Genomic DNA, 25,395 nt, shown 5'->3' on the forward strand with positions numbered 1-25,395 from the left:
TCAACAAGGCTCCATGCGTGGGGTGATGCTGCCAAACTGCAGCATAGGCTCATGATTGGGAATGAGAAGAGCGAATGACAAGAGGCAAGAACAGGGCATCAGGCCTGGGAATAAGGTCCTAGAGGGGACTGGGGAGGCATGGCATTTGGGAGAGGGCCATATGCCTGGACCTAGCCCAGGCAGGGATGGAAAAACATGAAAGAGAGAGAGAAAAAAAAGGTAGAGTTGGAGTATGGGCTACAGGCATCTAGGTAAGGTCGCCGATATCAATAACTTTTATTAGAGTCCTTCCATTTGCTGGAAGCCTTGGCCTAAAATGTCTTATTCAGTTTCTCAGCTGGCCTTTTAAGTGAGTTCCTATCCCTGGGATAGGCTCTGGGGTTCTGTGATCATTTCCACAGACCAGGATCTGTTTCCTCTCAACTATGGCCACCCGCCCCTCAGAGTGCTCCATCAGAAAATCAACTTCCTGCTTGTCTGGCATTTTAACATCCTCTGAGCCCCAGAGCTATGTGATAGAGTTGGCAATTGCCTGTGCTTTGTCTGCATGGGAACTGGCCTAGGAAAGTCAGCACACAGGCTCACAGGTTTGTTCGGAAGGGGTATGCCTTGGACCTTGAGCCTCTCACCTTCTCCAAACATGTTTGCTTGGAGGGGGAGATGGGAGACACATTTTTAAGACCATAAAAGCTCACGTTTGGGGTGGCAGAGGTTGCTTGAGCTCGGGGCTAGTGGGAAATAAGGTCACATATCCCAAGAGGCACCCTACTTAGGTGGTAGCCCACCCTCTCCCATGGGGAAAAGGGTCTGTTTTCAGGACAAAGAGGCTGTATGCCCAGGAGCTCTTGGCCTTTATTTTAAATTCTACTAGAGCACCTAGGGCTTTGGAGTCCCCTGCCCAGATGCACCAAGCTGGGTTTGAAGCTATGCTGGGATTATCCTCCCTAGGAACCTGCAGGTCTACCCCGTTGGGGAGCTCTGTCCTTTGAACACAGCATGGCCGTTACTAGGTAAATCAGAACTGCGCTGACTACCCTCAGGAGATCTGCTTGAGCCCGGGGCTGTTGATAGTCCCCTGTTGAAGGAAGTGTTGGTAAAGTCATTAGACCCTCATCTTAGATGCTAGTCACTTTCTCCTGCCTCCACCTCCCCAAGCTGTACGCAGCGGTGTCGCTTCTATGTAATTTCGCCTCAGCTGCACGTGGTCTATCTAGAGTATATAGGAGGTAGAAGGCTAGCTGGATGCTCTGCTCCATCTGTGGTGTGATACTGGGCCAGGCCTCGCACACAGCAGATATTAGGAGTAGCTGGGTGGACCATGACCTGACTTGGACTGTGCTCTGGGGAAACAGTTCTCTTTTATTTCTGATCTCATCATGGTGTTAATGACTAAGCAAGACAAGCATCTTCAAGGGCAGATTCATGGTTAACACCTTCAGAACATCATTTATTTCTAACCATGGGCTGACAACTCCATCTACTAACAGAAACCCCAACAATATGCATGTGTTGTTGTTGTTTTTTTTCCAGAGCTCTCCAAGAGACTCCAAAAACATTGCTCTTGCCCTTGTTTGTCCCCCAAAGGTAAAAAGCAAGCCCCTATTGCTGAAGATACTGTGAACTTCAGACACAGGACTCCGAAGACCTAGACTAGGGGTCTGACATGAAAGTACCAAGCATTCAATTTTCCAAGGGAGGGAAGCAGTTAATAGATCTACCTAGCTATTACGCCTATAAACCACAACAATGACCGGTGTGTCAGGATAGCCTTAAAGATGCAACAGTGGCATGCATACCTTGGTGGTAACCAAAAGTTCACTAGTTGGACTTTAAGGGTTACTCAGCAAGAGGGAAAATGTGCCTGGTATGGGAAACCTAGCCAAGTATTTGGGGCTAGAAAACGTCATGGATCTTGGAGAAGACTGTACAACCAGCACTTAACCATCATAAGCCTTAGCTACCCTTCTAAATATTTATACTTATGCCCACAGATAAAATGTAGTTCTCACTCATCAAGGAAATGTCTCTTTGTAATAGACCATTACAGAAAATCACAACTGATCAAAATGCAGAGAAGAGCCTGCGTGGAGCCTAGCTCTATCCGATAGATCTCTGACAACCCCTGCACCTCAGGTTCAGGGGTACTCCCAGAATAGGAGATAGAAATACTGTAAGAGCCAGAGGGCCAGGGAGATACTGTGAGACTGTGTCTCTTGGAAATGTCAGAGAAGCTATGCTCATGAAATTTCATCAGCCTGGCTGCCTACACAAGACCTGAACAAGGACGACAACAAGAGACATGCTGACATCTTATGGGTCCCCACCCCTAGACAAAGAATTACAGGTAACTGTAATAAGGAATGCTGTGACTGGAAAGAACTCCCCCAAACTGTTCATCTAATTCAGCCCTGAAATCATATACATACAAATAACATTACATGAACTGAGCAGATTGTATTTTTATACACACACATACATGAGCACAATTTAAAAAAGGGCCATGAATTCTGAAGAGGGGGAATAGATGGGAGGGGCCGGAGGAAAGAAAGGGAAGTGAAAAGTGATATAATTTCAAAAGGTACAACAGTTGGAACTCTTGTGGGAATCCACCAGAGAATACTGCTTGGACACAGGTTTAAACCAATAGAAAGTCTTTATTAGCTGGCCAGCGGCTACCCTGAGTGTTTAGGATCCCAGTGCAGCCCTCAGCCTTTTTCAGGGTATAGTTTTAAAGTGCAAAACCATATCCTGGGTTGACACCCCTCAGCAAGAACAGTTAGCCAGAAGTGGAACTACAGGAGCCAAAAACCAAGGTTTATACATAAAGACTTTCCCAGAACTGTGGGTTTCTTTGATAAATTGATTTTGTTGTTGTTGTTGTTGGTGGTGGTGTTTTGGCAGATGTTGCTGCCTATGTGCTGGGTTCCATGGCTTTAACAGTATTTCCATCATGTCATCAGTTGTATTAAGGTCTGGCACCTACTCAAAAACAACGACAAAACTTTATGGTGCAAACTGAGTATGCCCAGAGAAATCCCTGTCTAACATTTAATTTTTTTTTTTAATATATGTTCTCTATGCTCTCCATGACTTTGAGCTAAGCCTGCCTCTAAATGTTTGTCTACTCCTTTTATTCAAAAAATTTGATTTTAAACTGAGCTCACTCAAGAATGGTCTGACCCCTGTATGAATATATATATTGCCTTTCCGCAACAAAATCCTATATGCTTCCTCTGTCCAGGGAAGGTGTGACTTTTGAAATTGTTCCTGTGCTCCCCTTACTCACCACAGGTCACAATTCATTTTCCCCTAGCTTTCGTGTCTTGAATGCGCTTATTTTGGCTTTGCACTCCCCAAGATGCAAACTCATGGTGCTGGGTTAAAGTAATAAGCTCACTTGGTGCTTATGATGTGGCCACAGGCCTCTTGCCCAATCAGAAGATTCTGGCTTGTAGGTCTTCTATATCCTTTTCCCCTGCCTAGGCTGTGCAGGTGAGCGTTGGGATTGCTGGTGCTTCAGAATTGCATGTTTTCCTTCATAATGATCATTTCTCCACGTTATAAGAGCTTGGGAATGTTATTGATTCTGCCTGCCTTGGCACTCATGCCATTATCTAATGTTCTTGTTCTCCGTCCTCATCCCTGCAAGGCCTTGCTTGGTAAGCGCCTGTGTCCTCTTTTCGCCTTACTTTAGTTGGAATCACTATGCATGGCAAACAATTATTGGAAATGTTGTGGAAATGAAAGTGAAGAGCAGCCGGCCTGTATAAGCACTGCATAAAGCAGCTAATGAAACGGAATAATCTCCTTTTCATTTGGAAGCTGAGCCAGGGACATGGAAGATTTCTGAGAATTAAGTCTCTCTCTGGACTGTTCACCCAACACTCTACTGAGATACTGAAGTTCTCAGCTCTCTCACAAGGCGGGGAAGAGTGGCCGGCTCATATAATGGGGGGCAAGGGAGGCAGGATGATTAACAAATGAGATGGGCTTTTTTTTTTTTTAATGCATCCTACGAGTGTCCATGGGGCTACAGGCACAGTGTGGAGGCCTCCTGGGCTATCTACGTGGATAGTGTGTTTATATCTGAATGTAAGGCTGTTGGAGTTGGAGAATGAGCTCCACCCAAGAGCCCTGTCATGACTGGTGTCTGCTTCACTCAGGCACCTGCATCCTGGCTTACACCAGCCTTTATTTATTGAGCTTCTACTGTGTTTTATTCAGGCAATGGAGGAAGAACTTGACGTGGATTATAGAGAGACTCATTTGCACAGTAAGCTGAGCTCGCGACTGTGAAGCCAGACTCCCTGGGCAAGACTTACAGGCTCTAAGGCTTGCCACTTTGTGTGACCTTAGATGCAGTTCTGTGAGCAGTCCCCAACTCCCACGCCTTGTCTGTATCAGAGTCAAGAGTTTATCTTGCCTGGGCAGTGTGAACTGGATGTGTTATTAAGTTTTAATGTCCTCCATGACACTGCCAGGCACTTGATGCATCACTGGATATGGCATCCAGTACAAAGTAACATCTGTTATTTCCGCTTTCAAGTGAGAAAGCCTAGGCTTTGGTAATGAGTTTGCCCAGATCTGCTGATAACAGAGTTAGACGCCTGCCTTTGAAGGCCTAGATGCTATGCATAGGTTTGGGTCCCTACCCAGGACTAGCTTCTGTCCAAGGCCAGGATCCAAAGTTGCAGAGGGGTGGCTGATGATCTCAATTGGGTCCATGAAGCGACTCCAGAGGTGCAGAGAGTGCTGGGTAAGTAGGGGGGTGGTTCTTCTGAGACAGGTCTCTTTCTGTGGAGCAAGAAGGTTGAAGTCGGTGATAAGTGTTGCTTGGGAGAATGGTGGCCCTGGATGAAGAGAAAGCAGGAGGCTGGAGGCAGAGAGGGTGCTGTTCTCTATATCCTGCTTCTAGAAGGAGCAGAGTGGGCACAGCCCTGGAGGAGCAAAGCTGGGTTGGAAGGAACATTGCACAGGCCAAGTGTCTTTCTCTTGCACATGTCACCTGTTTTCCTTCTTGTAGACACTCTCAGAATACTGCCTTTGCAAGGAAACGGCCCATGCCACCAGCTCTGCTATCTTCTTCCCACAGATGGAGGGAATTGGATGTGGGAATCCTGCTTGGATTTGGGAGGCGCTAGCATTTCAAATAGTCAGCCTCATTTTTTCTTTTTTTAATGAGCATTTAAAGACTTATCAGACAACATTGTGCTGGAAGCTGTGTAGTGACCACTATTGCAGGCACCATTGAGTCATAGTGTTCTCTGGATTAGCAACATAGGAGTCAGCTTGAAGTTAGGAGAAAACATTTGAGGCTAATTGACATAGCAGATCTTTTTTTTTGATAAAAGTAATCTTTATGTTTTTGTTTTTGACCAGATTTTGGACAATGAGTGTAAAGAAGGAAAAAAGCTATCCAGACAATAACAATCCCAGTGGTGTTTGGGTGTTTCCCCTCTGACGTGCCCTCATCTTTCTCCCACTCAAATAAATGTTTACTTGTGCCAAGTGGTGCCAATCCAGTGGGCAGTCTCAAGGGACTGATTTGACCCAGGAACTGGTGAAGAAAACACACCAAATATTTCTCTGCCAGAGACAACAGAGAATAAGGACGAGGATAGAAACATGATGGCTTCAGGGCCTGGCCAGAGAGAAATCAGCTCGCCCTGGACAAGTGATCTTTGGGTTTTTTAAATTTTTGCCTTGGCACCTTTTTCTCTTGATAATCGGATCATATGACCTGTTTTTTCCCTCCCCACTTCATATAGAGTGCATTCTTCTGTGTCCATAAATATTTAAAGGGGAGCCTTTCAACTTGGACTTTGCAGGCCAGGTCTAAGCCGTGTCACCAAAAGCTAAGGATGAGCGAGGCCTCTTGTAGAAGTAAGAAGGGTGAGGACCTGGGGTATGGCTACCAAGAAGAGTTCATGCTGAGTAACCTGCTTTCCTCTCCCCCTCCTTTTGCCATTTCCAGTCTGAAAAATGAAGGAAGTAAGATGATTGCAGCGTTGTGATCCGTCTTTACGTTCACACAACTGGGGGATGTGGGCTCCACCCCTCCCAGCCAAGCCCAGCCATCAGGATGGGGCAGTACACCAGCTCTGAACCTGTCCTCACCCTTCCCCTGCCAGAGAACAGCTCAGTGACTGTACCCTGGCCTTGGGAAAGGCCCACCGGAGGCAGCGGCTGCCCACGAGGGACCTGTCGGATGAGGACTCCAAGAGGAGAGGGAGCTGGGGCTTCTTGCTCATGACAAGCCTATCAAGCCCACCGCCTGTCTTTCTCTGATCCATCACATGACCCCTGGTAACCCTGATGCTCCTTATCCTGTCTCTGAAACAGCTGACGTGAGTTTTGGATCAAATTGGGTTTGTGCCCAGGTGTCTGTGTATCCAACATTCGTAGCCACAGACTACATTTTATCCGGGTTCTATGTTTAAGGCTGCTGCATCTTTTCTCTAACATGTTAATAGTTATCCTTGGGATGAGGTCTTAGAACGCAGAAAGGTCCACCTTGCAGTGTCTGCCCGAGGACCGCACCCCGCTGGGCACAATGACATCCTGGGAATTTGTAGTGTAGGTGTTTGAGATGTAGGCGTTACGGAGACTGCAGAGTTCTGTGTAGTCATTCTGCCCCAGTGGACACTGGGGGCTTGGAGAGTTTATATGAATTCCAACTGTTTCTACCCCAGGAAAGACAACTCTCTCTCTGCCTGGGCTGCCTGGACTCTGAGTGTGAGCAAGCCTCATGTGGAGTCCTGTGTTCCCCTTCACTCTCTCTGGGGCATCCCCACTCTGGCACACAGGAAGATATGAGGTGGGTCGGCAGCCACTCATCTGTGTACTGACTGAAAGAGTGTGTAATGAACTTCATGCATCAGGAAGGAAAATGGGTTTGGGTTCACAGGCATAAAAGAATACTGAGAATAACTTTAAATCTATCTTTAGCCCAATGACCAAGAGTCCCAGGAGTCTGAAAGCCTTGAACTTCACCCATAAGGAGCTGGGGAGCCCTGTTTGTGGTGGGGTAGTTGACTCCAACTAGATGGTCAGGCCAGCTGCAGCTTCGGCTGGAGTTAAGGGTGAGAGGTTTCTGTGACATGCTTCTCAGTCTGGGAGGCCTGGGAAGGCACCTGAGCTGGGAGAAGAGGCCACCATGTCATATGTCCAATGGGCAGGTAGGAGAGGCCATTGGGAGAGGAGTTAGGTCCACGGACAACAACATTCAGCCTAGTGGGGTTTCTAGGGCTCCCTCTCCCCTACCTCTACCAAGAGGCAAGGCCACCCAGCATGGGAAGATTCCTCAGCGCCAACCACAGGAGCCTTCCCTGTCATGCGGTATGCTGTTTCAGCGTGCGTGCAGTCCCAAAGACAGAATTCTATCAAACTCCCAGGAGGCCCTGGTGGGTTGTAATCCAAGGGCCCCATGTCGGGAGAGGGGGGCATTTTTAGGTTGCCTTTTCTCCAACACCGTGTTTCAACACCACTTCTCGCCTTTCTGTGCTTTATATTTGTAAGCATGGGCTACAACCCTGCTATCACCAATGTCCCCCTCCCCCTATCCCCCCGTCCCCAGACTGAGTCCCTGGCACTTTAAGATACCATGACACTTCCTGAAATCAAAATCATGGGGACCAGACAAAGATGTCATGGCTGGAGAGTCACACATGTGACTCCAAATACCATCCCAGAGACCCGAGGCCAGAAGGCCTTACTGGTGTGGGTCATCCACATTGGAGAGCAGTAGGCACTTGAGTGGAGAACAGATCCCACTCCTGTCTCAGGAGACCCAGTCTGTCTTGAGGAACTAGATTTTCAGAATATAGTCCTGACTCTGAGGAAGGGTTAACTAAACTGGTAGGATGACAGTTAACCCCTCCCCTGCCACGCAGATGTTTGGCTGGGCTTTCCTGTGGAGTAGAAAGATTTCAAAAAGTACTACAGATTTTCCTTTCCTTCACCCAAGCCTACAGGCAGGGAAAGCCAATTAAGAAAGAAGGGGGGGATTCTAGGCCTTGGAGAAGGTCATGTACCCCTGCAGGATGCACTTGCCTTGGCCCGTGGTTGTTGTGAGAAGGAGCCTTGCCTTAGAGTCCTTCCCACTAAGTGTGACTGACCTAGGCCTGGAGCAAGTCACAAGGCAAACAGCTCACTGATGGGTTCCCCATGAGTCGAGTTGGTTTACTGTTGAAGACCAGGCTTGTCAGGGCAGGTGGAAACATTAAGTCGGTAAAGGCATGTTTGAAAGCTCCAGGGCCGGTGCTCCGAGAGGAGAGTTCAGCTGGGGTTAGAGAAAGTGGGACCCAGTGTCACTCACTGTCTAGAGAAAACGAATACAGCAAAGCATTTGGAAACTAGCTAAGCAGTGACACGGAAGTGGTCCCAGGAAGAAATAGATGCAGAGGAGAGAAAGAGAAGCATTCAACCGCAACACCAAAAAGTAACAAGCTCAAACTTACAAGCTGAGGTGAAGAATTGTGAAGCTAGTCCAAGAGGGTCGTGACAGGCTGACGTGTGTGTTGGAGAAATTCAAGTGTGCCTGGAACCTCAAGTCTTTTGCTCACCGGATAGTAATTAAACTTCCCAAGGGCTGCTCTTGTAGTTGAGAGACTAACTGGGACAAAGGGAAATAGGAAGCTGGTAGAATCTGAACAGAATCAGGACAGCAGGAGGGCAAACCAGGAAGAGCAAATGTCAGGCAGCTAGTGGGTGTGGCTAGGCAGAGACTCCCTCATGGTTGGGGGATAGGGGACTAAAATCAGGGCTCCTGAGTGTTTACTGGACAGAAGTGCCACACTTCTGTGTCCAAACCAGACAAGATTCTTCCGTTAGCCCAAGCCTAGAAGAAGCATTGCGAAGGTCAAGAAAGCCACCTCTGATGTCTGATGCTGGGTGCGGCCCTGAGTGTGCCACTTGGACGGCCACCAAGCCCGCTGCCCTGCCCCTGCTCAGAGGCTGTGTTGCTGCCTTCCATTCAGGTGGCTGGCCGCATACTGAGGCAAGGGCAGACTAGACATACTCCAACATCCAGCTGACACAGCTCTGAAGCAGTTACAGCAGCCACCACAGACTTGAGAGAGCTGGGGCTTTTAGAAAATAGTTCACAACCCTGACTGTGCTGATGTTGTTCTTTTGGAGCTGCGAAAACACCTGCCCAAATACTACCGAGCCTGGCTCCCTTGACCGCACCAAGCAATGTGTACCTAAAATTGAAAGATGTGACTATCACGTTCAATAAAGCCCCGTATAATGGACAGGGTGGGAGAGTCAGGACCCCTTTTGTCTCATCAGAGAAAACTCACCAGCAGGTCAGCAGGTGCCTGCCCATGGAGAGGACCGGGTTCCTGGTGCTGCTCAGCACAAGAACTTATCGTGCTCATACTGACTCCTCAAACACAAGACCAGCACTATGGAAGAAGCTTAGCAAAAGAAACTCTGAAGGACAGCGCCTCCAAGTTTTTCCATGATGGATCCGGCTTAAGAAAAGATGCAGTTGCCTCCGGGATTCCAAAGATTGAGAAGATTCTCCAGTGGTTTGCAAACCAGAAGCACCCTAACTTTGAGGTAAATTCATTAGTGTTTGCTCATGAAAGTCCACCTCGGCAGACTACTAAAAAGTCAAGGGGTATACCAGGGTGGTGGTGGTGGTGGTGGCCCACGCCTTTCAGCACAGTACTCAGGAGGCAGAGGCAGGCAGATCTCTGAGTTCGAGGCCAGCCTAGTCTACAGAGCGAGTTCTAGGACAGCCAGGGCTACACAGAGAAACCCTGTCTCAAAAAAAAAAAAAAAAAAAAAAAAAAAAAAAGTCAGGTGATAGTACTTCTGGCAGTAAAGTTTCTCTCTATGGACACCTGTCTGAAGTGGAGGACCTGGAGTCCAATAACAACTTTCACCCGTTTAGCTCTCCAGCAAGTATGTTGGGCAGTCAGCAGGCAAAAAAAGCTTATCCAACGTGTATGGGTAACAACAAAAAGTTGTATTTAAATAAGCACCACAGTCAGACTTCATTGAAAGCTGAAACTTTGAAGCACTACAACGGGTGGGAAAACATGCTCTGGGGACATTTAAGTGGAAATGTACTTTCCCTCTGGAGGAGAAAAAAAAAAGAAAAAACAAAAACAAAACAACGTTGTACCATCGTCCTGCCAGTGGCCAGAAGATCGCAATAGTAGAAGTGCGGGTGATAGTCATGGCTCAGTGTTCCCTAGCCACACAGTAGGTGAGGGATACAGTTAGGGCCCAAAGCATTTAACTGTAGTTTTTAGACTAATCCTGCTGTGGTCTGGCCGATCATGGTGGAGAGCTGCAGGCATGAGCCTGCACTTATGATGATAGTAAAACACTTGTATCGTGAGTCAGGCAATGTTTTGTCTTTATACTTTTGGTAGAAGGTCACTTCTTTTATAGTCTTATTCAGGGAAACAGATCTGGTCAGTAGAAAACTCTAAATAAAGCCGCACACCTTTCCAGCAGGGAAGGTGTGGGGGCAAGAAATAGAACAGCTGCAATGCTTTTGCAAAGTGCAAACCATTACTCAGTTATTTACAGTTCATTTAGCTTTCTGTGGTCAGTTGCCATGGAATCTTTGTCCACGGAACCTTGCCAGTGGGAAGTATCTGAACTGTTACACTGTCAGACCACTGTAAGATCTGGAAGGCAGAGGTCGACCTCACTGCCACCATGTACGAATTCTCGAAGACCGGGGAAAATTCTACCCCAAAACGAAGCTGCACAGGTTCTCTCGAGAGTTGAGACCAGTGTGTGAAAAGGTACTTTACGATACCCATGCTCCATGAACAAATTTCCTCTGGTTTCTTCTCCATACACTCACATTGTGTTTCTTGGGCGGGCGGAGTGAGGCGGATGGCCCACAGCAGCAACACAAACCTGGAGATTAAGGGCATGGATTTTTCTCCCTAAATTCAGGAGAAACGAGATTTCTCTCTCAAAAAAATTCAGCTATGGAAAAGTCTTCATTTGCTATGCTGCGAAAACTGTCATAAATGGATAGTTTTTATTCTCAAACAGATACTTCAGAAAGGCCTAAAATTATTTTTTTTTTTACGTTTTTGAGAGCCCTTTTCATTTAAAACTCCATTTACGTATGCGTGTCCCCTTTGCCCTCAAACCTTAGCATGAACATGTTTCTCAGAATTTGGTTAAGCTCTGTACCAGCTGGGGGTTTGGTAGAGACCAGAATCCTGCTTTGGTTTCACTCTCATGACATCTGGCAGAGAAATAAATAATTTAATTTCACCTAAAACAGGGCAGTACCACTTGTCCTCGAAAAACAGATGTCATTTTTTTTTTTTGTTACAGCTATCATCTTTTTCAAGAGTAGTTATTTGTCATCAAAGCATGTTAAAAATTGAAATTAAACTTGCAAATGCCTCTTGCTGTCATTGTTCTCACTCTGACTCACTGTTGTGTGTAAATGAACCAGCTTGTCGTATTTCTGCAAAATATTTTTGACGTGAACTTATTTAAACACCCCCCCCTTATAAGCACAAAATAAAATAAATCCAAGTGCCATTTTCTGTAATGTGGAGGGAATTTTAGTAGCCCAGGCCTCCTAAATGGGTACTTTGGGAAAGCCCGAGTCCAAACTTCGACGTGAAGGAAAAGGGTCGGCAAACCCAAGTGACCTCTTGCTTGGGAGGTTGTAGGCATTCTCCAAAAGGACTTTGCTTTCCCTGCCTGAGTGAGTAGTGGCTACAGATGGGTTTGTTCCTTCCGCTTTGTGGGAACAAATTTCAAGCTTTTAAAGAAAAGTTTCAGTTTCGCCTTTTCTTCTTACAATATTGACTTCGGTCGTTCCCTGGACGCAGTTCACTAACTCTTAAGTTCGTCTGTGGACGATGCTGCACCGTAAGAGGCCCTTGAGGGGGTATCAGCCTCAGCGTGGTGATTCAGGAAACTCAGACATTCGTAGATTCTTGGCACTTTTGGCTCAGTGAAACCTGCCCCGGATTCCCTTCAAGCCCAGTTTGTATGTAAAACCAGCATCCCGTCTGTCAGGCAGACCAGGTTTTGTTCTAACAAAATACGAGGTAATTCTCATCTCGACTTTTTAGGAAGGGATTAACACTGAGTTCTTTTTGTTCGCATCTTTCATGCTGTCACCTATTTTTCATTACATCACCCACTTTTCATTGTGTTCAGCATTGTTTACATAGTCAGCAGGTGGCCCTCTGCCCATCTGTCCTGTCTTTTAAGGTGATGCTGAGATTTGCCAGTTTGGGCATTGGGAGTCCATCACTAGCCAGGCATATGTGAGCACGTAGGCTTTACGAAATTAACACAGGAGGAGATGCTTTGGACTGAAAGGAACACCAGCCCCTCTCCAACATTGTTTTAGTGTATTTCTTATGGAATGCATTCATGGAAAAAGAGTTTTTAAAAAATTGTGGATGTGAATACATTTCTGAAACAAAAATTTAAATTGTAAAAGTTTTATAATACTTAAGAAAAAAACCCACTGCTCCTTATATTAGCTCATCTGAGATTTGCTTCTTTTGGGGATCTCTGGGTTCCTGGTGCTCCCAAACTGTCAGAGTCGTCTTCAGGTCAGCCCCTGCCTTGTCTTTCAAGGGCCACCTACCTCCTCCCTGACTCTTGTCACTTTTCCAGCCATTGTCTCAGTGTCCCTCTTCCTTCTCACCCAACCCGTTCCTGTCCAAGTCCTCAGAGCACAGGCTGCTCCTGCAGATTCCTGTGAGTGGGCTCACAGGTCTGGAGTCCCTCAGACATCATCTTAGGGGACATATTCCCAGAGATGTTGTGAACAGGTAGTCCTTTGGGTGAGAAATTTCCAGTGACTCCCTTCTAATAGCAGATTAACAGTCTAAACTATTTACTGTTGCTCAAGAGACTCTAAGCCTGCTTCTGGCTCTGTCTGCCTCATCTACAGCCTTTTTGTTTCTGTGCAACTAATTTTACTGCTTCCTGAACATGCCACATGCCCTCTGCATGGATTTCTCCAAGGCCAACATTCAGGGCAAGTGCCACTCTGAAGTAATGATGTTTTCTACTTCGGGTTAAATTTCCTTGGGATTTTTGGTTTGGGGACCTCAGATGCAATTTTACTTTGCTAGATTTCCTTGTAGGCCAGAGGACTTGGACTCACAGGGTCCTTTGAGCCTGCCAGGATCTGCCTTTGGCATATCAGCCCTGTTTACTGCATTGTTCTGGGATTAAGACACAGGGTTTGGGGACTAGTAATTTGATTTTGTGGAAGAGTTTGGTAGGGTGTTCTGGTACGGGGTGAATCAGCCTGTGCATGGTAGACATGCACGTGTTCGAAAGGATAAATGAGGCCTTCTGTTATTCCAAACAGTCTTCCTGTCTACTTGCCACAGAATGGCCCCTTTATTCTAGGTCAGTTTTCACTCTGCTCTTTTTGCTTGCCTTTATTTTGCTTACTTCAATTACTTCTAGAGCCCCCCCAAAACAAAACAAAACAAAACAAAAATTTCGCCCTCCTCTTCACTGTGTGCAGTTAATTCCTCTTCTTCTCACAGCCTCAGTATGGGAACCCTAACTAAACCCTGGTCCAATCCCTGGTGCCTGCCCTAAGCAAATAGCATTGTGTCTCTGAGAAGGGACGGGGGATTCAGAGAGTTCTCACATGCTTGGCTACATGCTTGCAGTGACCACTCACTCAATCCAGGTTTGGGATGGGCTAGGTAATTTTTTTTTTCTTTTCTTTCTTTTCTTTTCTGCCTGTATTCTGCCCTTGAGCAGGAAGCCAAGGTTCACTTTTGATGGTGACAGTGACAGTTGCAGTGAGAGGTGGGCCTCGGTGGGACTGTGGGGATATTTTTAGAGAGGTGGATCAAGTCTAGTTATTTATTGCTTTGCTGTACGAGGGGAAGTCTCGTACAAAAGGAGAAGACAGGCAGAAACCAACTAACTGCTATCTCACTGGTTTAAAAGTCATTTTCCTATGTAGAGCTGCTGGCACACTCCTCAATCATGGCCACCTGCAATCCATTTCTTCTAGACAGCTTTGAAGACTTGAGAGGTGGTCCTGGAAGCAAATGGAATAAACTGATACCAGCCCTGGTTAATGGCCATGTAACGAACACAGTGCTCAGGGGACTGGCAGCGAGGGAGGGAGTTTATTACTAAGCTAAGAGGGCGTTATTAGACATCATGACCTACATCACTGCAGCGAGTATGCTCCCACCAGGTCTTGAACCCAGACCAGGGGCTTTGAAGACAGATTGACAGGTTATGGAGTTGATACGCAGCAGCCTTGGTTTGTCTGGCATTACTAGCACGGTGGAGATTTGTGGTGATGGGCTGGGCGCTCCGTGGCTGCGTGCATTCCCAGTCCAACCAGCCAATGGCACCTTGACATTTCATCCAGTAAACTGGGAAACATGGATGCGTTACCTTGCTGCGCATCCGATGCAAAATCGAAACTCGGCAGTACCGGCTGCAGATGCCCCCAGTCGACCTTTTTGAATGGCGAACTACCCCCATGGGCTTTAGCACCCTACATAACACCTGATTTAACCACTGGTCAACCCACAGGATTGAGAGGAGCTGCAGCGCAAGATAATGCTGTCATTGCTCATTCCTTGTTTTGGTGTCCTACACTTAGGCCGCATCTGCTGCCCGAGATTACATTACCAACACCTCATTGTACTGGCTGTCTCAATTATTACAAATGAAGGGACCGTGACTAATGCAAAGGTGGGGAAGATTTTGACCACGGCCACACGTGAAACAATGGTAGACACCTTTGACATCACACGGGACCAAATTCTGAGAGGCTGGGACTACCTGACTGTTCACTGGCAGCATGCCCATCCAACAGGAGCAGACTTTGAGCAGATGTTTAATAGGATCAGAGAAGCTGTTACACCGTTCTCATCGAGACTGGGGCTGCTGTGTCAACCAACAAGCGTTCAAGATGCTGACTGGCATTGTAACAACATTGCGCACCATTCGAGCCTTTTGTGATTTTCCTTGGCTAGTCCTGTGTGACCTTATCTCTGCTCAAACTGGCATCGATGAGTATGCAAGCGTGTTAGCATTTGGCCAATACATAGCTGAAGGTCAGGCTCCCGGAGACTCCACTGGGTGGGGTGGGAGTTCGCTCTCTGTGAGCAACCCCAGCAAGTGTTCAGAATCTCGGAGTTTGTGAACCTCTTTATGCTCCCCTCCAATTGACTGTGAAAGTGGGTGGGAATTTACCCGTGCAACAGTACCAGGGTTTTAGAGTCCCACACAGTCCAGCTCAAGTCTATAATTGACGCATGGGTTCAGGAGTGTGATACCCAGCATACTGTACCTGCACAACTTCATCTGTCTCGACAACCAGCTGCAGGCCTTGAGCTGGCTCTGCTGCCATATAGGACCTCATACTCTAGGTGAAGTGCCTTAAGCCTCGTGAGATTGACAACCTAATCTACCTCATAGAACCAAGGAAAATTGTTCGGAAAAAAAAGGAGGAGACAAAAGAAGAGGCAAATGAAGCAAGGAGATGGGCGGGCCCCGGCAACAGGGAGCCAAACGCTGCAGGAAAAGCAGGGGAGGGGATGTGATCGCATCCATTCCCTGGAAGTTGGCTCCGAGTCCTACTCCATGCCAGGCACTGTTCTAGAAAAGGAAAACACTTGGGAGCACAAAACAAGTCTTGGTTTCTGCTTTTGTAGGAATTTTGCTAAGCCAAACAAAGGCAGTAGCCCGCTACAAAGAAATAAAACCGTCACAATCTGTTGTGCTGAGAGTTCCAGGAAAGATGATGGGGTGGTCACCTCCTGTCCTGTGTAGAACACAAGCTCAAGAGGTGGTCAGCCTTGAAGCTAACGAGAGGAGACAGAAAAGACAACTGCTTGACCAGGGGGGGGAACCAGAGCATGGCTCAGAAAAATGACTAAGAAATAGGATGTGGTCTGAATACGTCACACGGGAGACCGTCTGAAGGAGGAGCCTGGAGGAGTTTTCTAGTGTCCACCTCCCTCCTGGGGAAAGGGCTCCCCAGAGGCCAAGGGAGCATTATAGTTCCTTACAATGAAAAGTGTGTGTGCGGGGGGGGGGGGGGGGGAGGGGAGAGAGGAGGGGATTGAATGTGTCCAACTAGAATATTTCTTGTTTACTTCATTTAGCAAGAAGTCTTCATCTGGATCCAGGTTCATCCCAGAAAAGTGGAGAGTGAGGACCAGTCAGAGTTTGGAAAGCTTTACCTTATAGTCCAGACAGCATCAACATCCCTGTGGGACAACTTTTGTGAAATTTTTTTTTTTCTAAAGCATTTTGTAAGTGAGGGAAATGTACTAAAAGTTCCTGGCGAGGAAGGGCTGCAGGGTGGTTAACTCTCTGTAGGAACCTTTCAAGGCGTTGGATGATGCTGTCTTCTCTCAGGCAAGGTATTTCTGTGTTCTGACAAATAGCTGTAGGGTGGGTCCCCACAGTACAACTTCACCACCTGAGCGTTTGGGAGGCAGCGTGAAGGTGGGTTACAAGCCCATCAAGGGTTGGTTTAATTAATTCTGGTTCACCCTGATTTATTCTGAGAGAATGACCCTTCAGGGTGGCTGGGTCCTGGGCTGTGACACTTGGCTTTGAGCCAATCAGAGTTTGGCTCCGGTTCTAAGTTGATCCGCCTGTATCGACCAGTACCCTTGAATCAAAAAGCAGCATTGAACCTCCATTTATTCTTCTGATTTCTCTTCTCTGTGACTGCCTCTGCTCAGAACTACCTTGTTATCTCTTTGATATGTTTAAGGTTACCGTTTTTCTTTTTAATATCGAACCCTCTTTTCCTCATTGGCTCTAATGAACGGTTTCACCTGCCTTGTGGGCCATTTCTAGAAGTGGCAGTAAGGCACCTTCTCCTGGTCTAGCCTAGCTTGGGGGGTTTCTCACCAGCTTCCAAATACCATAGGCTGGGAAAGTGCAGCAGAAGCTCAGGTAAAGGGCAGATAGCAGGGGCTCTGAGCCCTGAGCTGATGATAGGATGATAGGCTGGTTATCATCCAAAAGAGCCTCTGGAGCCTGCCTTTTTAATCATCTTGCAGTCAGACTCAGCTCAGGAGAGAAGAGTTGCTTGTGCTGAAGAGGCCTGGAGATTCTAGCAGACCCAAGAAGATCCAAGAAGGTAGATCTTGCTGACTTATGGCCCCTGGCATTAAGGTCTTTCTTTTTGTGTGTGTGTATGTCTAGTGATTTCCTTGGCTTTGGCCTTTCATTAGTTTTTTGATGTGGAGAAAAATCTAGGCTTCTGCCATTGGGAATGTTGGGCAGAGGCCTCACGTCTTTTTTGGTCCTCTCCCCACTGCCCAGGAAAAGCTCCTTTCCCTTTGGAAAGGAGCCAGCTGGCTTTTTGAGGGAACTGACCTGGGTAGCTCTGCTAGCATGGGTGTGCCTCATCTCCATAGTTCCACAGGTCAACTTTCAGCTTTTAAGAAGCGTATCTGTCTACTCATTTATTCATTCACTCATTTTACAAATATTGAGCGCCTACTGTGTTCCAGGTCTGATGGTAGACACCAGGGACATACTAACCCCCTCTCCCAAACAGACAAATGTAAAAATAAGAGCCCTGCTCATGTGAATTTTACATCCCCAGGCTTCTTTTTACTTGTGTAAGGATGACTTTGGGAGTCTTTCATTCTCTGTGTCCTCAGGTAGACTTCTCTTCTTTTTGTGTTACAGACCACCTTTCCCCCCAAACACTTTACTTGTTCTTAGGCAAGGATAATTCTCTTTGGTATTCGCCAACAGACCAACGTGTCTGGAGTTTCTTCAACTTTTATCACGAGCCTTTGAAGCTACGGGTCGCTCCTTCTACCTAGTTTATACCTGCAGGATAGAGCAGGTTGCATGGGAGTCAGCACCATCTTTCATCAAGGATGCTGCATGCAAAGTTGAGGAGGTAGGCTGCCAGACAGACAGACAGACAGACAGACAGACAGACAGAGGCAGCCTGGCTTATTGCCTGGAAAGTCTAGCTGCAGCAGCAGGTCATTTACTTAGACTCTTAGAAGCTTTTGGACCATTAAACACCACACGGCTCAGATGTCTGATTTCACCAGAGTACAGACATTGAGAGAGACTTCGCCCAGCGGCAGTGTCTTTTGGACATTCATTTGCATCCTATTTCCAGCACATGGCTGCAGAAGTGCTATATGAATGTACTTGCATTATTGCAACTCAACACCTCTCCAAATATCTGTTTCTAAGCCCACACACATCACCAGTGAGGCTGCTCCCAGGATTCTGGTGGTCCCTTGCACCAGTCCCTCCTGCCACCTCTGGCACTTGCTTTCTGAAGCTGGTGAGCCACCACATTACTTTGTACCAGGTTCCAGATTTTCAAATGTCAAAGCACACCTTTGGATTCTGGCCCTTTAAAGAAAGGGGTTTTTGCTGTCCCCCTGGCCTTAGCCTTCTGCTTGAATTCCCAAAACATGTAATTAGAAATGATAAATGCAGCCCCACATCTTCTCCCCAGATACCCTAATCACATAAAATATGGGGTTCTATGCTTGACTCTTTTTCTGTCTCAACTGTGTGTGTGTGTGTGTGTGTGTGTGTGTGTAGGCCCATGTGACAGAAATGTCATCTTTGCTCCTCTCTCTTCCCTCTGTCTCCCTAGGATACTTTCCTTTGTTAGGAAGAACAATACAGGCCTCTGTCTTAAGCTTGCCCACCTGAACCACTACTGATGACCAGCAAAGTTGGGGCACTTAAATTCACCAAATACACCCACCTGAGAAAATAAAAGTTATGATTAGAACATGGGGGGAGGGCAGAAAGGGAGAAAGCTGACAGGGTGACTTTTTCATACCCCTAGATCTTGAATATCTTTTCAATGATGTCTCATAGCCATGCCTAGTTACGTGCTAAGCCTGGCTATGGGGTCCAAAAGTGCCCCTTCAGTTGGAGACACCCTCATGAGGATGAGGCTAGACCACCATCCTATTGCCACTGAAGACAATTTCCAGGAAAAGGGGAGAGCCTCCTCGGGTCTGGTTGAAGCTCCTGTGTCACAGAGTCGGGAATAGTTTGGAGGGGGGTGGGGGCAGGAACAGTCTCTTGCTTTTATTAGGCAAGATGTCCTGTGTTAGGAGGACATATCATGTGCCCTAAGGGTCATGCTTCTCCGCTGGCCACCACAAGTTAGCAAAAATTACTGGAAACAGGGAATCTCAAGAGAAATTTTTATTAGGAACTGGGGAGAGGCCACACACCAGGTACCACACGTACCATTGTACATGAGTGTTGCAGTGGACTCAAAGAAGGTATCCTTGATGAGTCATGAGAATCTCTTTGTGGTTGGCTGAGGGTCGGTCCTCCCCAGTCTAGGTTCTTCCCAGCATTTTACCCGCGGAGGAGGCTTCTGTCATTTCCCCCTAGCCATGTCAGCTAACACCAAACAATGTGTTAGTATAGTTGGCCTATCTGGGAGGCACTCAAGAGGTTCTTGAAGGGACTTTGAACTCTAGAGACAGACTTTAAGGGTAGAAGAGAGCAGCGGGGTTCCTTCTCGAAGCTCCTGGTTTTGCTCTCTCACACATCCCAATAGTATTACATCACCATTTTCTAAGCAGCTTGGTGGGCAAGAACCTGTTTAGTCACTGAATTCAATTGCCATGCCCTGCCCCTTTGGTAAAAAGCGTAACACAGAGTACTGTTGTTTCTAGAAGGCTGCTTGAAGCACACACTGGGCTCTGTGCTGAGTACAGCATCAAGGATCGCTCAAGGCCAAGCACCCGGAAGCCCCGTCCCAAGGCCAGGGTTTCTGATAACTTCAGTCAGGGGTACTAGAGAGCTCAGACACAACTGACATGCTTGGGACAAAAGGGCATTTCTCTATAGTACACACTTTGCTAGCTCTCTACTTGCATGTTCTATGTTCCAGGACAAGGACAGGGTTCACACCTTTTATTTTGAATCCAGTTTCATTTTTAGTAGTTAGTCTATCTGGGAGAATCTCAGAAGGTCCTTGAAGGGCCAACTTCAGTTAGATCCTTCTGTAGAGTGCATTTCCACATCAGCCTTTAATGTCAAATGGAGGGCCAGTTCAGGAGGGGATGACACATCTAAACATTTATGAATGTGTAATCCTTCATTTAAATGTTCACCTTGTTCTCAAGTGTCTTGGGTTAGAACTGTAAGCAGTTAGGTAGTTAGCTGTGCAGTCAAATGTTTAAGGAAGACTCACGTCTTTCAGATCATGTTAGGACAGGCCAAAGTGATGTAGCGAGTAGACATGAAAGACAGTCATTCAGGCACAATATATGCTTATTTCTTTCTTAAAGCACAGTCCGGGAAGCTGTTCTAATTCGTTAGGAAGAAGGCACAGGAAAAAGGCTGCCCCATGTTGGCAGTCAGGAACTGGGCTGATACGGCTCTGCCACATTCAACAACCGGCTTCCAAGGTTGCTAAGATTACTGTCTCTGTCATCCCACTCATAGGACATACAGGGAAGCACATGGTTTTGGCCATCTAGAAACGGCATGCACCTCTTCTATTCACCTCATTAAGAAGGCAAGTGCATTCTACCACTAAATGAAAATGGTTAGTAGGTGGTCGAACACATACTTAGAAACCTTGGAAGTAGAGGATAGACTTGGGTCAGAAGAGGGAGACCTGCAGGCCCTGGGCTTGGGAGAGAGCTTGGTGTCTCCTCAGGTCCAAACCAGTGTAGGTGCCGAGTTTCCTGCTCCACGCCCCCTTGGTATCGCCACTGTTTCTTTGATTTGGGAAAGGAATAAACATCAGGCTCTTCTCTTCTAAACATATTCTATACTGCATGACAAAGTCCAAAGACACAGGTAGAAGGAAGCACAGGGGCAGGTGCTGGCTGTCTAGTCTCTGACTGCAGGAGGCAGAAATGTTGCCACCTTCAGGCCTTTGTTGTTCTCAGCCTTACAAAGCCATGCCGCGTCACCAACACTGTCACAGGGTCTCTCAAATTCACCGCCACCAATCAAATGGTGATCACCGCTTGTAATGTTCATATTTCTAGAAGAATAGTGTGTGTGTGTGTGTGTGTGTGTGTGTGTGTGTGTGTGTGCGATTTTGGAGAAACACCAATATTAATCCATGGATGTTTTAGAAGGCCTCCATGAATCGTAATTGCTTATTTCATGAACTGTCTGTCCCCTGAGTTTGGCTGAACCAACTTTTTTTACATTTCCCCTTTCTATTTCTTGTTCAAGCCCTTCTGTCCTGACTTTCTGGTATCTTAGGTTGTCTTCAACTTGCATACTCCTACCACTGCCATTGACCTATCATTCCATCTGCTCCACCCCATCTTGCCCTCTTGAAGACACTCATACATTGCTTGGATTATTGTATGTACGTTCCCCAGTGGCCGTCACGTCTCCCCAGTGACACACTGGGGGCTTGTGCACACGATGGAAAATGCCCAGTGCCTTTTTAGCATGTTCGGTTTTCTTTGTTTCCCTAGCCTGAACACATTTGCAGATGATGGTGGCCCTATGAGGGCTCAGGAGACTGTGGTGTCTTGAGCCTGAGATGTGGATGAGTGTATCACCTGACTGGTAAAATCCCAGGTAGGTTGGCACAGAAGGGGAGATTGGGCAAGAGGAGAGAATAAGAAAGGAAAGGGTTCCTAACCTCTCTGTGATTTAGTAGCTACAAGGAGCCAGTGCCTGGACCAATCAGTCCGGCAATGCCAGGGTGTTAGGAGCTGAGGTGATATCCCTGGAGACACCCAGCTCGGTTGATAGAACAACAGCGTTCTCAAGACAATAAGGTGAAGCAAAGGCAAATGAAGGGTTTCAGGCCACTTCCCCTAACTCAAACAGCTTCATGCCTTCAGAAATTTCCAGATAAGACTTCTTGTCTTGGGAAAAGTAGAAAGTAGGCCAGGTAGTGGAGTCCTAGAGTTATTGAATGTCAGAGGGACTTGGCTTTACTCTCTACAAGCTGGGACTGAAAGCGCTCCCAGATGCCCCTCAACTCCAGAAGTGCCCAATGAGCCCTCTGTTTGAAATGTCATAACCTATGTGATCCAGGACTCCTTGAGTGAATGTCCTATGGGGTTAAAATATGTTTCTTCGGCAAGAAGAGAAAGGGGTGCATGGGAGAGGTTTAACGAGTACAGTCCCTACTGGGCCATTTGGCTTTGGACCCAGGGATGAGAAAAGTGTCTGCTTTTCCCACAACAATTTACCCTGGAAACTCCCCCTCTCAATATCTTTCCCACGGGCATCTCTGTGCACGCTTCTCACCCAGAGACCTTAACATTTGGCCTCTCCACCTAAAAAGTGACAGAAAGTATGCAGGGGTGAGTGGTAGGAGACATGGGTGAGATTCTGAAGTGACACCTGGAGGTGGGCCCTTCTGAGGCTTCCCAGCCAGAGCCTGTCCTACAGTCTACATGCCAGCAGAAGGCTGCCCAGGGTTTGGCTCGTTTTCTATGGGGTTTCTGCCAGAGTTCTGGGTGTTTGCGATAATCCACCTCCGAGAACAAGCTGGAGGGGAGTCCTTCACGGGGACATGCCACCTCGGGTGACTTCTAACCCTTAATAAGAAGCTGCCAGGGTGTCGGGTCACCCTAGGGCCACCACTCACGTCCTTCCACAGGTGAGCTTTTTAAACTGCAACCAGCAGTCGTCAAATAATTCAGTGGGTCTTGGACAATGCTAGGATGATAGTGCCCAGAGGACGCCAAGCAATGTCTTGTGAAACATTTTAACATCTCTAGTCATGCTGAGGGTACAGGAGGTACTCACACAAGATGCTTCTATCTATTTATGTAAATAATGTTTCTCAGTGTAAAAAAAAGTTGAGTGATTCTACCAGAGCATTTAGCAGATCCCACGTAGTCCTGGGTTATGTTGCCTGAGGTGGGAGTAAGGGTCCCGAAGAAAGGCTTGAACCTTTTTGTCCTCACCTCTACTGGATGAAGATGGCCTTTTCAACCCTTTGAAGGCTGAGCTTCTTTGACCCAGATTTTAGGTTCCAGAGCTGACCTTTGTGCTCTGACCTACTTTTGCAGTAGACCTCTATCAAAGGTACCTGAGAAGGCTGCCCTTTGGGCAGTTATTTATAAAAGTGTGAATAACGTGCCCAAGACTGCCTTCACCCTCAAGACCTCAGGATTCATGACATGCACAGGAGAGGAAGCCATGTCTGCCGTGTTTATGCAGAAAGGAGGTGAATAAGAACCTGTGTCGTTCATCCTGTTTCCAGCTCTTTGCCTTCCCAGCAGGACAGGGTGAAGGTAAGAAAGTGCCCCATATCTCAGATGCTCTTCTGGGCAGGCTAGCTCCTTATTGGCCAGAAGACTTAGACTTCCTGAAGGGGATCCCCCTACCCCCACAACTGTGGTGGGTCTTTCTTGAAGGAGTGGAGGTGTTCCTCTGGAGCAGCAGCTTAGGTCACATGGCTTCATGTGTCCAAGAGTGGCAGATGTGATTTGCTTTAAGATATAGAAGTGAAAAATAATGGCAGGATACAAAGGAGATGGGCTTTTCTGGAATCCCTAAGAGTCCAACAGCAACTCAGAGTCCTGGCAGCATGGAGGGTGCCTAGCATCCAAGTCCCAGGGCATCGTTATTTTTCCAGTGGCAACATCTTTGGAAAGTCATAATTTCCCAAAGCCGTAAGGTAAACGTGCCTGGGTAATGTCCAAAAGTACCTCCTTCCAACTTTTCAAGGGCAGGGAAGGAGATTTCTTCTTTTCTTTTTCTTTTCTTCTTCTTCTTTTAGATGTGTTCATCCTTGAGTTGACAGAGGTCCCTCTAGTTCACAGCAAGGAGAAATGGTGGAGAGGGACAGGCCCCTCTCCCACTTGAGGTGTACTTGACCACACATACTCCCCTGAAAGGGTCACGTCTGTATAGACTCTATCACAGTCATCACCCCTCCCCCGCACACATCCCACGCACGCTCAAGAGATTTCTTATGGTTCCTGTGTACCAGAATGTAGCGGCTACCTGACCAATGCGGGATATCCGGTATACATCACCTTCCTGGAGCAAGTAATCTCTGCACACCCCAAGCAAACGGGGCGTTCTCCAAACATTTCCCTTTAAAATGGGAAAATAGATGGCCGCTCAAAAGAAAAGAGCCACCAACCCATAAAAGGAGAGTGGTGCTGTTGGCTGTGGTTGTGTTTGCTGGAATTGTTGGCCAGTGGCAACACTCTGGCAGATGTGCGTGTGGAAAGGCCAGTGTTACAGGGCCATTAAAATCTGAAGTTCTAGCTGTCAAGGGGTTGTAAGGATTTCTCTGGGTGAACACTGAACTCAGGAATAAGAGAGGCTGTAGAGAAGGGAGTCACCGTCAGCTTCACTGTTTCTTACAGACTGTTTTTCTGTGCCTTTTCTTATAGCCCTTCTTCCTGGTGGCTCCTCAGCTGATGCCCTGTGCATACCCACTTTCTGCTGATGGACATGGCCCCTTCTCTCACCTAACCACACTTCTTCCCTCTAACTCAGTTGGGGACAGCTTTGTCCTCTTCTAGCTCACTAAGGTCATTTCTTTCTATACTGGGCTTTTTCTGCTGCCTCTTGTGACAACAGCTAATGGCTAAGATTTTAACCTTTTTTTTCTTTTTCAACATCCCAGGAGGAAATAATGTATATTTTTCTTTTGCAGAGACTATGAAAAATAAAGAGAAAATGAACCCATTATTCTATTGAAGAGACCCAGCCCTTCTATATACCTTGATGGAACGTCTGTTCATCTTCTTGTTCTATGTGTGTATCTATTGTATTTGATAGTTTACAAAAATTGGTACCATGCTGTTGGTGTATTTTTGTCTTTCATTATCTATTAAGATTGTAATTCATGTGTATCCCTAGCTGAGGCTCTTCCCAGACCACATAAATGTTTTGCTGAATGATGGAATATCATAATTCAATTATTTATAGCTTCCCCAATGGTTTACTTCTTTATATCCCCACTGGCAGCCTTTAAGTATGGCTGTATCTCACTGTCACAGGAGATGGATGTAGGGGACTTGCTAGAGAGATCCAGATGAGAGCGCAGAGGGAAGGGTGGGGTGGGGAAACTCTCCACAGCTGTGTGATTCTAAGTGTTGAACATGGTATGGTGAGCTTCAAGAGTAACACTTTCATAGTGGAGTGAGAGTGGGCTGCTTTAGGGCTGAATGATGCTGAAGCTTGGCCTGAGCTGTTGGACAATTCTGCTTTTCTGGGTCAGTTTCTCTAGAAAAAGAACCTTCTGGAAGGAATATGTTCCTTCTCCCCAGTGGCCATCCCACTTTATCTGGTCAACAGTGAATATATAATTATTAGCTATAAAATAGTCTCATTTCTACAACTCTGAATCTGTTAAGAGGAAAAGGCAGAGAAACACTTCACTATTGTGACAGTGTGGGTTTTCAGTTTGACAGGATCGAGAATCATCTAGGTGGGATGGTTTAGATTAGGTTAGCC

General features: G+C 46.9%; 1 long non-coding RNA gene across 1 annotated transcript; it reads left to right on the forward strand.

Moving 5' to 3' along the window:
• Positions 1–6,443: 6,443 nt before the first annotated feature.
• On the forward strand, positions 6,444–24,695 carry LOC132647235 (uncharacterized). The gene is made up of 4 exons (XR_009585583.1): positions 6,444–9,564; positions 21,432–21,537; positions 22,989–23,213; positions 24,593–24,695. It is a non-coding gene; the product is annotated as an uncharacterized LOC132647235 (long non-coding RNA).
• The last annotated feature ends 700 nt before the right edge of the window (positions 24,696–25,395 follow it).

This window comes from Meriones unguiculatus, chromosome 14 (genome assembly GCF_030254825.1).
Source record: "Meriones unguiculatus strain TT.TT164.6M chromosome 14, Bangor_MerUng_6.1, whole genome shotgun sequence".
NCBI classification, from domain to species: domain Eukaryota; kingdom Metazoa; phylum Chordata; class Mammalia; order Rodentia; family Muridae; genus Meriones; species Meriones unguiculatus.